The sequence below is a fragment of the Mustela lutreola genome, chromosome 14, assembly GCF_030435805.1.
Source record: "Mustela lutreola isolate mMusLut2 chromosome 14, mMusLut2.pri, whole genome shotgun sequence".
NCBI lineage: Eukaryota > Metazoa > Chordata > Mammalia > Carnivora > Mustelidae > Mustela > Mustela lutreola.
The window spans coordinates 25,149,085-25,161,010 of NC_081303.1; the positions used below are offsets into that span (position 1 = coordinate 25,149,085).

The window sequence follows — 11,926 nt, forward strand, 5'->3', positions numbered from 1 at the left end:
AAGACAGGAGCATTTTAACACTGTAATGATGAACTATCTGAAAAAAATAAAGAAAACAATCTAATTCACAATAGCATCAAAAATAATAAAATACTTAGGATTAGATTTATCTAAGAAGATGAAAGATCTGTACTCCATAAACTATGACATTGATAAAGAAATTGAAGGAGACACAAATGGAAAGATAGCTCATATTTATGAATGGTAAGAATTAACATTGTTAAAATGTCCATACTACCGAAAACCATCTGTAAATCCAATTCCTATCAAAAATCCAATGTTAGGGGCGCCTGGGTGGCTCAGTGGGTTAAGCCGCTGCCTTCGGCTCAGGTCATGATCCCTGGGTGCTGGGATCGTGCCCTGCATCAGGCTCTCTGCTCAGCAGGAAGCCTGCTTCCTCTTCTCTCTCTGCCTGCCTCTCTGCCTGCTTGTCATCTCTCTCTGTCAAATAAATAAATTAAAAATCTTTAAAAAAAATCCAATATTATTTTTTTACAGAAGTAAGTAAAGAATCCTAAAATTTATATGAGACCATAAAAGACAACAAATAATCAAAGCAGTTCTGAGAAAGAATGAAGAAGAGAAATTACACTTCTTGATTTGAAACTATACTACAAAGCCCTCATGCTCAAAACAATAAAGTATACTGGCATAAAAACAGACCAATAAACAAGTAGAACAAAATTGAGAGTCCAGAAATAAATCCTTTCATACAGTCACCTAATATTTGACAGGGGCCAACATATGTAATGGGTAAAGATAGTCTGCTCAATAAATGATATTTAAAACTGAATAGTCACATAAACAGTATGAAACGGGAACCTTATATCACTCATAAGTCTTAACTTGAAATAGATTAAAGACTTAAAGGTGATGCATGAAACTCAATTTCTAAAGGAAAACATAGGAAAAATTCTCCTTGACATTGGTCTTGCCAATAGTTTTTTGGATACCAGACCAAAAACACAAGCAAAAAAAGCAAAAATAAATAAATGGTATTACATCAAACTAAAGTTTCTGCATTGCCAAAAATAAAAAGAGAAAGAATGAAAACACAATCCACAGAATGTAAGAAAATACTTACAAATCTTATATCTGAAAAGAGGTTAATAACCAACAGATACAAATAGAAAAAAATATATAATTAAAAAAATAGCAAAAGGATCTCAATAGACTTTTTTTTTTCAACAAAGTTATATAAATGACCAACAGGAGCATTAAAAAGTGCTCAACGTAAAAAACTCAGGGCAAAGTCATTTTGTTGTTGTTGTTGTTGTTTACCTCTGAAAAACACAACAAGATATTACTACCTGTTAGAATATATACTACCAAAAAATTGAAACTAATAAATTTTGGTAAATATTGATGAAAATGGGGAACTTATGCACTGTGATAGGGATATAAATTTGTATGGAAAACAGTATGGAGATTATTCATATTATTAAAAGTAAAATTACCATATGATTCAGTAATCCCACTTCTAGGTATATATATAAAGGAAACGAAGTCATTGTTCAAAGACATATCTGCACTCTTATGTTTATTATAAAATTATTAACTCTAAGCAAGAGATGGAAATAACTTCAGTATCCATTAATGGATGAATGATTAAAATAAGTATGGTAAATATATCCTATGGAATACTACTTAACCATGAAAAATTAAGAAATACTGCCATTTACAACAGCATGGATGGATCTTGAAGGTATTATACTAAGTGAAATATTTCAAAGATTTTATATATTTTTTTAATTTATGTGTTATGATATGCACTGGGAAACATAATTTTTTATATGCACTGGGAAACAAAAAAAAATATTAATTTGACTTAGTTTATTGAGATAATCACTTTATTGAGGCAGTCTGGAACAAAACCCACAAGACCTCTGAAGTTTATCTCTACTATATTATATACATAAAAGTTGCTAAGAGAGTAGATCTTAAAATTCCTTACGATACATGCATAAAAAACAGTGGCAACTATACAAGATGTAGATGTATTAACATTTTTATGTAGATTATATTGCAATAAAAGTGTATACCAATTTATCAAATTGTACAAAATTTACACAATGCTAAAAGTTTGCAATGTTATAAGAAATCATTTCTAAAATTTACAAATTATAATATGTCAATTTTTTTCAATAAAGCTGGAAAAAACTTTTTGTAGAATTAATCTATTTTTCAAAAAAGGAAGTAAGGAAGTAGAAACTGCAACTAACTCTGAAATAATAGAATATAAAATCCATTTTCGTTATATACACTGTGACAAAAACTATTACCTGGTTTACAATGAAGGAGTACTTATGAAGCATGAAGGATGGTCTATAAATAAGGCGGAAAGAGCTCAGTTTTAAGGTTTAAATTTAAAATCTTCTTTTAAATAGTAAACTGACCACCCAGTTTTCCAAACATAAATGTCTTAACTGCATGAATTTATTTCATACAACTCTATCATATAGTTTCATAAGAAAGCAGCATGCAAATTTTGAATAAGACAGACTTGCTTAAGTTTCTTTATGTTCAACAGTAAAGGATACCTCCGTAAAAATAAATAGAAGAAAAATCAGCATATTTATTATGATAATTATTATTCATAATGAGATTCATATTGAATTAGGGAATATATATCCTCAGAGGGGGTAAAGTAAAATGAAATTTATTTTGGTAAATGTGTCTATGAATAGTCAATACAATGCCTCAATATAAATGAATATTACCATTTTGAACAATTTAATTACTATTAATAGAATTATTATAAGCATAAAAATCGCTATCATTTTAGCATGGAATATGAGACTCTCATGCTCCATGCTTCATCACATCCACACAACAACTCTGCATAATAAGTATTATCATCACCATTTCATGGGTGAAAAAACTGAGGCTAACACATTTAGATAACTGGTTTATGATTACATGGCTAGGAAAGATGCATCACACTAATTTAGGCTTTATGATTTCAGAATTGTACTCTTTCCACTGCACATTCTATTACTCTGTAAATACTTGGCCTGTTTTCATCTAGTTCTTTAATTTTATTCATGTGGTGATGGCTTAAAGCTTCATTTAAAGGAAGCTTAAAAAAATTCATTTAACCAAAAGCTCCCAAGAATTAAAAATGTCATGGATCTAATGTAGACATGGATAGCATTAGTTAATGGGTAACTATATATTTTCCACTCTAGTGAGATAACAGTCAGAGTATTTTTCTAAGTTTTAGTCTCTGAGTGTTCATTGGACTTTGTTAAAATAGAAATATTTAGACAAAGGTGATCAAAAGTCTGGATCAAGTCACCTTAAGATAAATATTAGGAAACTGAGGAAACAAATGGAGATTTGAACACTGAGCTATGATGTAATGAATGGTTTCAAGTGTTTAGTAGAGTATAGAAAAGCCCTTTAAATCCTGGTCTTAGCCTAGCATTGCAGCTTCTGGGATATCTGTCTATCTATCATCTATCATCTATCTATCAAGATATAAATTTGAAAACGTTTTTAACGTAAAAATTTTGAGAAATAGAACATAATCAGCACCATAGAAGATCTGTTTATGATAACAACCTAGCCCCTCCTCCCAGTTTGTTAATATTCTCTCTTATTTAATGTAACATTGTGCAAACAGACCACTACTGATCTGCCGTTATGAATGAAATAGCTATAATCATCTGTTTGCATATCCTGGTGAAAATGTTCATTTACTTCCATGTTGTATTTCTAGGAATGGACCAAATTTTTATTTTTATTTTTAAGTTTTCTAAATATTGTCCAACTTACTTCAAATGTTTTTATTATGGGCACTTTCATTCTTTCACATTCTTGCAAGACAATTTTACTGTTGCCCAATATGGTAAGTGTGTAATAGTATGTCATTTTAGGTTTTAATTTATTTTTAATTTAATTTAATTTAATTCCAGATTCATAATAAAGATAAACAGTTTTTATATATGAGTGGCCATTTGGATTACCCTTTCTGTAAAGTACATGCTCAAATCTTTTGATATCTTAACATTGTGTCATACTGACTTCTCTAATAGTAGATTTTCTGAATGAACTTTTAGCTGTGTAGGTCTTCTCTACTTTATTTTGAACTTGTTTTCATTTCAAAATCTTTATATTTATTTTCATAATCTGCTTTTGTTTTGCTTTGTTTATTATCTATCTATCTATCTATTTATTTGCAAGCAAGAGAGAGCAAGCAAGTGAGAGCGCAGGGAGGGATAGAAAAAGAAGGGAAAAGAATCTTAATCTGGCTCCAGGCTCAGCACAGAGCCCAACTCTGGGCTCTATTTCACAACCCTGACATCATGACCTGAGCCAAAATGAAAGAAATAAAATAAAATTAAGGTGTTAAAAAAAAAGGAAAAAGAATTGGAGGTTTAATTAAGTGAGCCACCCAGGCACCCCTGTGGTATCTTAATTTAGCTGTCATATCTTTAAAGTTCTAGAGTATCCATTTGGTTCATTTATAAAACCTTTCTCAATATCATTTTTAGTTTCAGATTTTTGTTCAATTTGCTTCCCCTCTCATTTCTTTGAGCAGAGTAATCAAGCCATTTTACAATCTTTATTGATCATTTTAACATCATACTTAATCCCATTTTGTCTATCAAATCTATCTTGTTAATGGTTTTTCTTTGTGTGCTTTGTTACATTTTGCTATGTTCAAGACATTATATTTGAAACTCTTATTGAGTAGGGATAATTAAGAGCTATAATAATGGTATGGTCCTCCTTGGCATGATTTTCTCTTATATCTGAGATTCTAAAGACAATCATACTCCAAATTCAGTGATTGACTTTCTCAGTTTACACAGAAGGCAAGGTAGGCTATAGTCTTATTTCTGCTTCTCCTTGTGCTTTGGGGATCTCAACTTAAATTTGGGTTGTACCAAAGTCCTCAAATTTGTTTGCTGCTGGATTTTGAATTTTGTTTCTCTAGTATCAAGAGTCTATTAACAACACAGCTCAGTGTGTTTTAGCAGTTTCAAATGCTCTCATAGCTAAAATGGCTTCAGGGCATATATCTCTAGGCTCTCATTATATTTCCTATTTTGGCCCAGTAATCCCTCACTTATTTTTATAATCATTCTGATATTTTTAACTTTCAAAGCTATTTTGTCTGGATTTTAAGTTGTCTTAAGTAGGAGTTTTAAGATAACCATTACTAGAAGCAACAACAAATATACATGAAAATATCTGCAGTAGTTTATCACATCTTTATGGCTTTGAACTTCCATAAGCTGAGGCATCCTTCTCTAATCACTTAGGAAAACTCCAATTTACCCTTTAAAACAACACAAGAATTGCATTATTTAAGAACATGTTCAGGGATGACTCTTCCCCACTGTTCTTACCAACATTCCCACACACTCTTTGCTACACACACCTTGTTTATGAACTTTCATTAGGTATATCAGCGTGACCAGAATTTTGCTCTATTGTATTTTTGTCCTTTAGAGCTTTAATTAAATATGAATTCCATAGAAAGTCTGTCCCTCTTCTTTCAAACCTGGGTTAGTTATTTCTTCTCATTCTTTGTCAGAAGTTACTTTATTAGAGAAACTTATAGCTCTATTGTGACTTTGGAGCCTTTACAGTTTTTTGACTGGAAAAATCATCCATCCCTGAGATTTTTACGCAGATTCCTAGATGATGTTATTCAGAAATCTGTTCCAAACAGACTTTTTCAGGGAGGCCCTTTCGGACCACTCAGTTAAAAAACCTCCTCTCAAACACTGCTCTTTTTAAAATGTGCTTATTTAGTTCAAATATGCATCACTATTAAAGAAAAACCAGTACGATTTTTTTTTAAGTTGGCTTACCTATTATCTATCTCTCCCATTAAAATGATTCCTCTGGGCTGGGGTTTTGTTGTGTTCATCTTAGGCCAGGCACTCAATAAATTGTCTCTGAATGATTGAATTGTTTGACTCCCTTGCTAGATTCTCAACTTCATGAGGCCAATGATTGTTCTATTCAGTCCTTCTTTATCCTCAATGTCTGTTGTATTGCAGTCACTTACATGACTAATGGGAAAAATCACAGAAAGAAAGAGTTAAAACTACAGGAAAACCCTGTAGGTTCAATAACACAAAGCTTTCTAAAATTATTTAGCCCAGGAATTGAATACTGGCTGCACTTTTGATTTTTTTTAATGCTATTGAATTTAATTTAAATGGAAATACTTGAATGGTAGAATAATAAAAAAATTATAAAAGCAACTTGCTCCTTAAAGTAAGAATTATATAGGGCATCTCTTCTAGAAGCAAAATTTTCAAATGTCAAACATCTGAAAGCATAGAAGGAGAAGTAAGTGTGTGAATTGTACTTCAATACTCTTTTCTTCATATTCAGCAAACAGCTTCATTCACACCTTCTAATTTTTTCAACTCTTTTGACAAAGCCTTCAGAGGAGTTACTGCTGATGACAACCATCACAGCCTAACAGGAGAAATTTTAAAAAGAAAAATAATAGCAAGTTTTCCCCAAATTGTTAAGGATATGGTGAAGATCTGTCGGATTCAAAGGAGGAATGTGCAATTCCATGCTATATATAATAATAACTTATTTTAATAGTGGCTTTGCAATTTTTCAGATATATCCATTTACTGAAACCACTATCAAATAAACAAAACCAAACAAATTAACAGGGGTTCGAGACAGAAATTATCTAATCTAAAAATAGCACATGTTCACAGAATACACAACACATATCCCAAGTACTACTATAGGTTTCAAGTAATAGTCAAAACAATAGTAAAAATGATTCAGACCCTACCAGTCAAATCATAAATGGGACCTTAACTGTAAATCCTTATCTTTAGATCAAAGTGGGTAATTGGGTGCTGAAGATACATTATAGAACTAATATGTTATAGAACTCCTCTGAAATGAGTCATTTATTCCATCACTTTTCCTGCACAGCTGCTGACCCATGTTTTGGTTCCTGGAAATAGCTGCTACCCTGTCATACTTCTTAAAAGCACATATATTGATAACTCTACTCATTCCTCCATTCCTCTGTGACTGTCACTGTGTTAAAATGTGGAGTCAGCTGACTCACTTGTGGTGGTAATAAAGTAGATGAGTTTGCAAAGTATTTTGTTATTTCTAAAAATGCAAAAACCAAATTACATTGAAATCATAAGGGGTGTTTCAGGGAGAGCTGTAGGATGTGGTTTCTTGTGTAATCCACAGAGATTAGTTCCAACACATATTTAAGCTCTCCTCTAGGAGAAACCTTAGTGGTAAAGCAAGAAGATAAACAGATGTACACACACCCTGGCACAAAATTATCACTTATGTTTGGCTTCCTAGTCTCCTTGTGTTACTTATTTATCTTAACTTCTCTCTGAAATCAGGGAACACAGAATCTCAATCAGTTGACATTTTTCTACTGAATTACCCAATAGTCTGATCATACCCCTAAGACTTTTTTAAATTATTTCACTCATAATCCCTAATCTGCTTTGCTTCCTCATCTTAGTACACTGTAATTTGATTTCAAAATGAGGACAGTTGTCAGTAATGCCACATTCATTCATCTATTTTACAATTCCATGTACTTATAACTGTGAAGATATGTTAATAACATCCATTCCAATAAGCCACCCTCAATTTATTATCATGAAACAAGACCTCAAGAAAGAGAATTCAAAATCATCCATGTATTTGCAACTTATTGCAATAAAGCCTTTATCAATAGACTTCCCTGTGCACATGGTGGTCAAATTGCTGGTGAAAACCAGCCTGACCTATTACAAGCTTTCTCATGGCTTCTCGGTAACCCAAGTGAGCCTTTATTGATACTGGGAAGGGATAAAGCAGGGAAGGGATAAACAGTGATGTAAGAATTGGCTAGACAAAAGTAATGACTCTCATTACAAAGTGAGTATTTTATTTTATTTTTTCCTAGGCAAAGAACTTTATTAATCCTGTTTCAAACTTTATTACCAGGCTTCTTCAGCTTAATAAGCTGCAAGGAATGAATTGTGTATAAGCAAAAACTGAAAAGAGCTGCTGTGTCCAAGGGGCTTGGGCTTAAAAATATTAGAGATCTAGATTTTATCAGATCCATGAACAAAATTTTAAAAAGCAGTCATAATATAAAATAGCAGCTCCCAGTAACTTCTTTAAGTTTTATCTTCTTCAGAAGTTGACTCAATTCAGTTTGCTTCATTCTTGGAAGCTTCATCAAATTCTCCACAAGATCTGGAACTTCATCATCATCATCCTCTCCGGTAGCAAGTGGTGCTTTTCCATCCACAGATTGTTTGGGCAGAGATTCAGCCAGTCTTCTTAATCTAGTCAGACTGTCTGCACCAAGTTGGTTTAAGATACTGGGTAGCATTTCTGTCAGCTGCTTTGTCTCAGCATGGCCTGTAATGGTGAAAGTGTTCGCTGCCAGCGATGCCAGAACTTTGGGGTTGTTAAAGTGGATCACTGTTCCTTGGTTTGTGAACATATTCACTTCTTCAATACCAGAGATATTGTTTACCCCTAACTTCTTTAAGGAGAACTGAAGTTTTTTATCATCTGCTGTAGCTGTTCTATGAACCACCTTCTTCTTTCGGCAACCAGTTCCTTTCCCACCAATACGCACTTGTGCTTGCAGTTTGGCGAGTTTCTCCTGGCTCATGATCGTTTCTTTCATCTTGTTGGAGCGGAAATGGGACCACGTGGGGGACTAGGGTTGGCGCTCAGGGGGTCTCGGGCGGACCAGCTGAGATTAGGTGCACACACGCGGGGACGCAAGATGGCAGCTACACAAAGTGAGTATTTTAAAGCAAAAGAGCCTGTTGGGAATATTGTTTTATAAAATAGTGGTTTTTTTTAATTAACTTTTTAAAATTCAATTAGTTAACATATAGTGTACCATTAGTGTCAAATGTAGATTTCAGTTATTCATCCATAGCATAGAATAGCTAATGCTCAGTACTTACTGTTATAGCTTCTTGAAAGCAGAATTTTAACCCACTGAGCCACCCAGGCGCTCTTGAAAGCAGAATTTTATTTTATTTTATTTTATTTTATTTTTTTTAAAGATTTTATTTATTTATTTGACAGAGAGAGATCACAAGTAGGCAGAGAGGCAGGCAGAGAGAGGGGGAAGCAGGCTCCCCGCTGAGCAGAGAGCCCGATGTGGGACTCGATCCCAGGACCCTGAGATCATGACCTGAGCCGAAGGCAGCGGCTTAACCCACTGAGCCACCCAGGCACCCGAAAGCAGAATTTTAGATCACATTTTCTGATTACTTCCATGTAGTACAACACTTTTCTGCTAGCAACCTTCAAAACATACTCTTTGTTAGAGGAATTTCTTTAATAATAAATAAATAGGAATTTATTTAAATTTATAAATATATAAAATAAATAGGAATTTATTTAAATTTATTTAAATATTGCACACTGTTTCATTGTTCATAAATAAGGTGATGATATTATAGCCATTAGTTGGTAGCACTGATATATCACTTTCTTTTTACTTCTCAGTGCATTCTCTTTACACAAAATAGATATATATTTTAAAAGAATCTGAATCTGTGGCAAACTTTTAAAAAACCCGATACAGTAAAGTTTATCCTTTTAAGTAATCTCAATTATCTTCCTCAATTGTGATAGTATATCCTTCTATCTAGGCCAGATATTGTATGAGGGATTTGAAGAGACATACTTTTCTAAATTTCACTTTTCTCATCTGCAAAATGCTTATCAGGATCCTACAATAAAATACACTTACAATTTTTTGATGAAAATTTATTTATTTTAAGATTTTATTTCTTTATCAGAGAGAGTGGGCGAGACAGCAAGCACAGGCAGACAGAATGGCAGGCAGAGGCAGAGGGAGAAGCAGGCTCCCGGCCGAGCAAGGAGCCCAATGCGGGACTCGATCCCAAGGCGCTGGGATCATGACCTGAGCCAAGGCAGCGGCTTAACCAACTGAGCCACCCAGGCGTCCCTTTTGATGACAATTTAATCTGTATAAACAATATATTTGCTGTAATGCGTGGTTCATGGAAAACATCTTATTTAATTATAAGCAACAACAGTATTAGAAATTAAGTAAATGTGTCTATAATATTTAAAGTTTTAACACATAATTCCAGTGCTTTGCCTTATTTTATCAAATCCCTTTACCACTTTCACTGACAGAGTCAAATATACTTTTTCTACTAGTAGCCAGCTCTTTGTCTTTTGTCAGAAAGATGCCCTTGTGAATTATTTATAATAGAGATATTAGCAATAATAATAATAATAATAACAAATAGAAATGAAAATGTTAAAAACAAGTTTTCTTAACTAATTAGGGTTCTTAGACATCAATTAGAGGAACCACCTCTGGCAAGCAAATTAATCTGCAAGACATTCCCAGAATTAACAAGTCAGTCAGATACAGGGTTGTCCGTAGACTGAAAGGTGAAGCAAAAGGACTAGGTTTGGAAAATAGGTAAGGACAGTGAAAAAAATGATCAAATTTTTGGGCAAAATAAATTCTTAAGTGTCCTTTCAATGGAGTCCTGGGCATTATGTAGCAGAAACTCTGGAGATTATCTCAATCCATTGGAGTCACCCCGTTTATTAGCTTGCTATTGACAAAGTTATTTACAAACTGTAGAGCAAGAGGTTATAATGTAGGAAACTGATGGTAATGCACAAGATTCTTGTTAACAATAATGCAAGTTAGTGATTTTCCATTAGAAAACATAAATTCTATAACCCAAATTATGGGCCCAGAGCACTTCTGCTGCACAACTCTGCTTATATCCCAAATAACCATGTGAACTAGTTTTAATATCTGCTTCTCTTATTAATTTTTGAATAAAAATTCTTGACACAAGTATTTTATAATTGTGTGATAATCATGCATTTAATTTCTTGGAGAACAAAACACACTTTAGCATAACTAGGTTCGTTCACAGAACCAGCCTTGATAATACACTTCCATATGTTAGAAATGATGTAATAAATGTAGAATATTGGGCACTTGTTTGGTATTCTTTGCTATGTTTTGCACTATCTAAAAAGAGATCAGTGAACTTGGACTGGAGTTAGTAGACATGGAAGAAAATAAAATATTACAGAGAGGAATACTCTGTGGTCCACAACCTAACGGGCTGGGATTCCCATCATTTGGATCCCTGTAGCTTTACAAAAGTCAATTAAATTTTTGTATCTCCGATTAAAGTTGATTCCCCAGTACTTTTTCAAACATCTCTTGTAAAGTATTGTTTCCCAGAAATAAAGGGATTTTGCACATGTATCTGCCTTTGTCTCTGGTCATGATCTCAGTCAGGATCCTGGGATCGAGCCCCATATCGGGCTTCCTGCTCATTAGGGAGTATACTTCTCAGTCTCTCTCTGCAGCTACATCCCCCTGCACCACTCATGCTCTCTCTCTCTCTCTCTCTCAAATAAATAAATACAATCTTTAATTTTTTAATTAAAAATAAGATAAATAAAATAATATAAAAAGTCTGGTCTTACTGCCCCATTTAGCTCCTTTTTTTTTTTTTTTTTGAGTTGTATTTAAAGTAGCATGAGAGAACATGAGGCTCTCAAACTTAAAAAAAAAAAGGAAAAAATTGAGTTTTGTTAGGATTTAAGATCTTGTCTGCTAGACAAAAACGTTGGCTTTGTTAACATGTGAAAATTAACAAAAGAGAATAAGATAGAATTCTAATAATTTTTGTAGAAATTAAAAATTTTCTCCAACCCAATTACATACAGACCCATTAAGTAAATTCATTCCAATGTCCCAAACCAACCTTTTCTAATAGTAATGCATCTGTGTAAACAGGGTCAACCCAAAGAATAAATAAATATTATTATTTTTTTCCTGTCTCTTCCATAGTCACATCTGGGTATATTGGTAGCAAGCCAATTATCTATCTTATAAGACATGATATCATAAGGAAGGGTATTC

The 11,926-nt window shown here is 33.2% G+C and overlaps 1 pseudogene; it reads right to left on the bottom strand.

The window, feature by feature from the left end:
• Positions 1-8,002: 8,002 nt before the first annotated feature.
• LOC131814701 (transcription factor BTF3-like) lies at positions 8,003-8,672 on the bottom strand (annotated as a pseudogene).
• Positions 8,673-11,926: the final 3,254 nt, after the last annotated feature.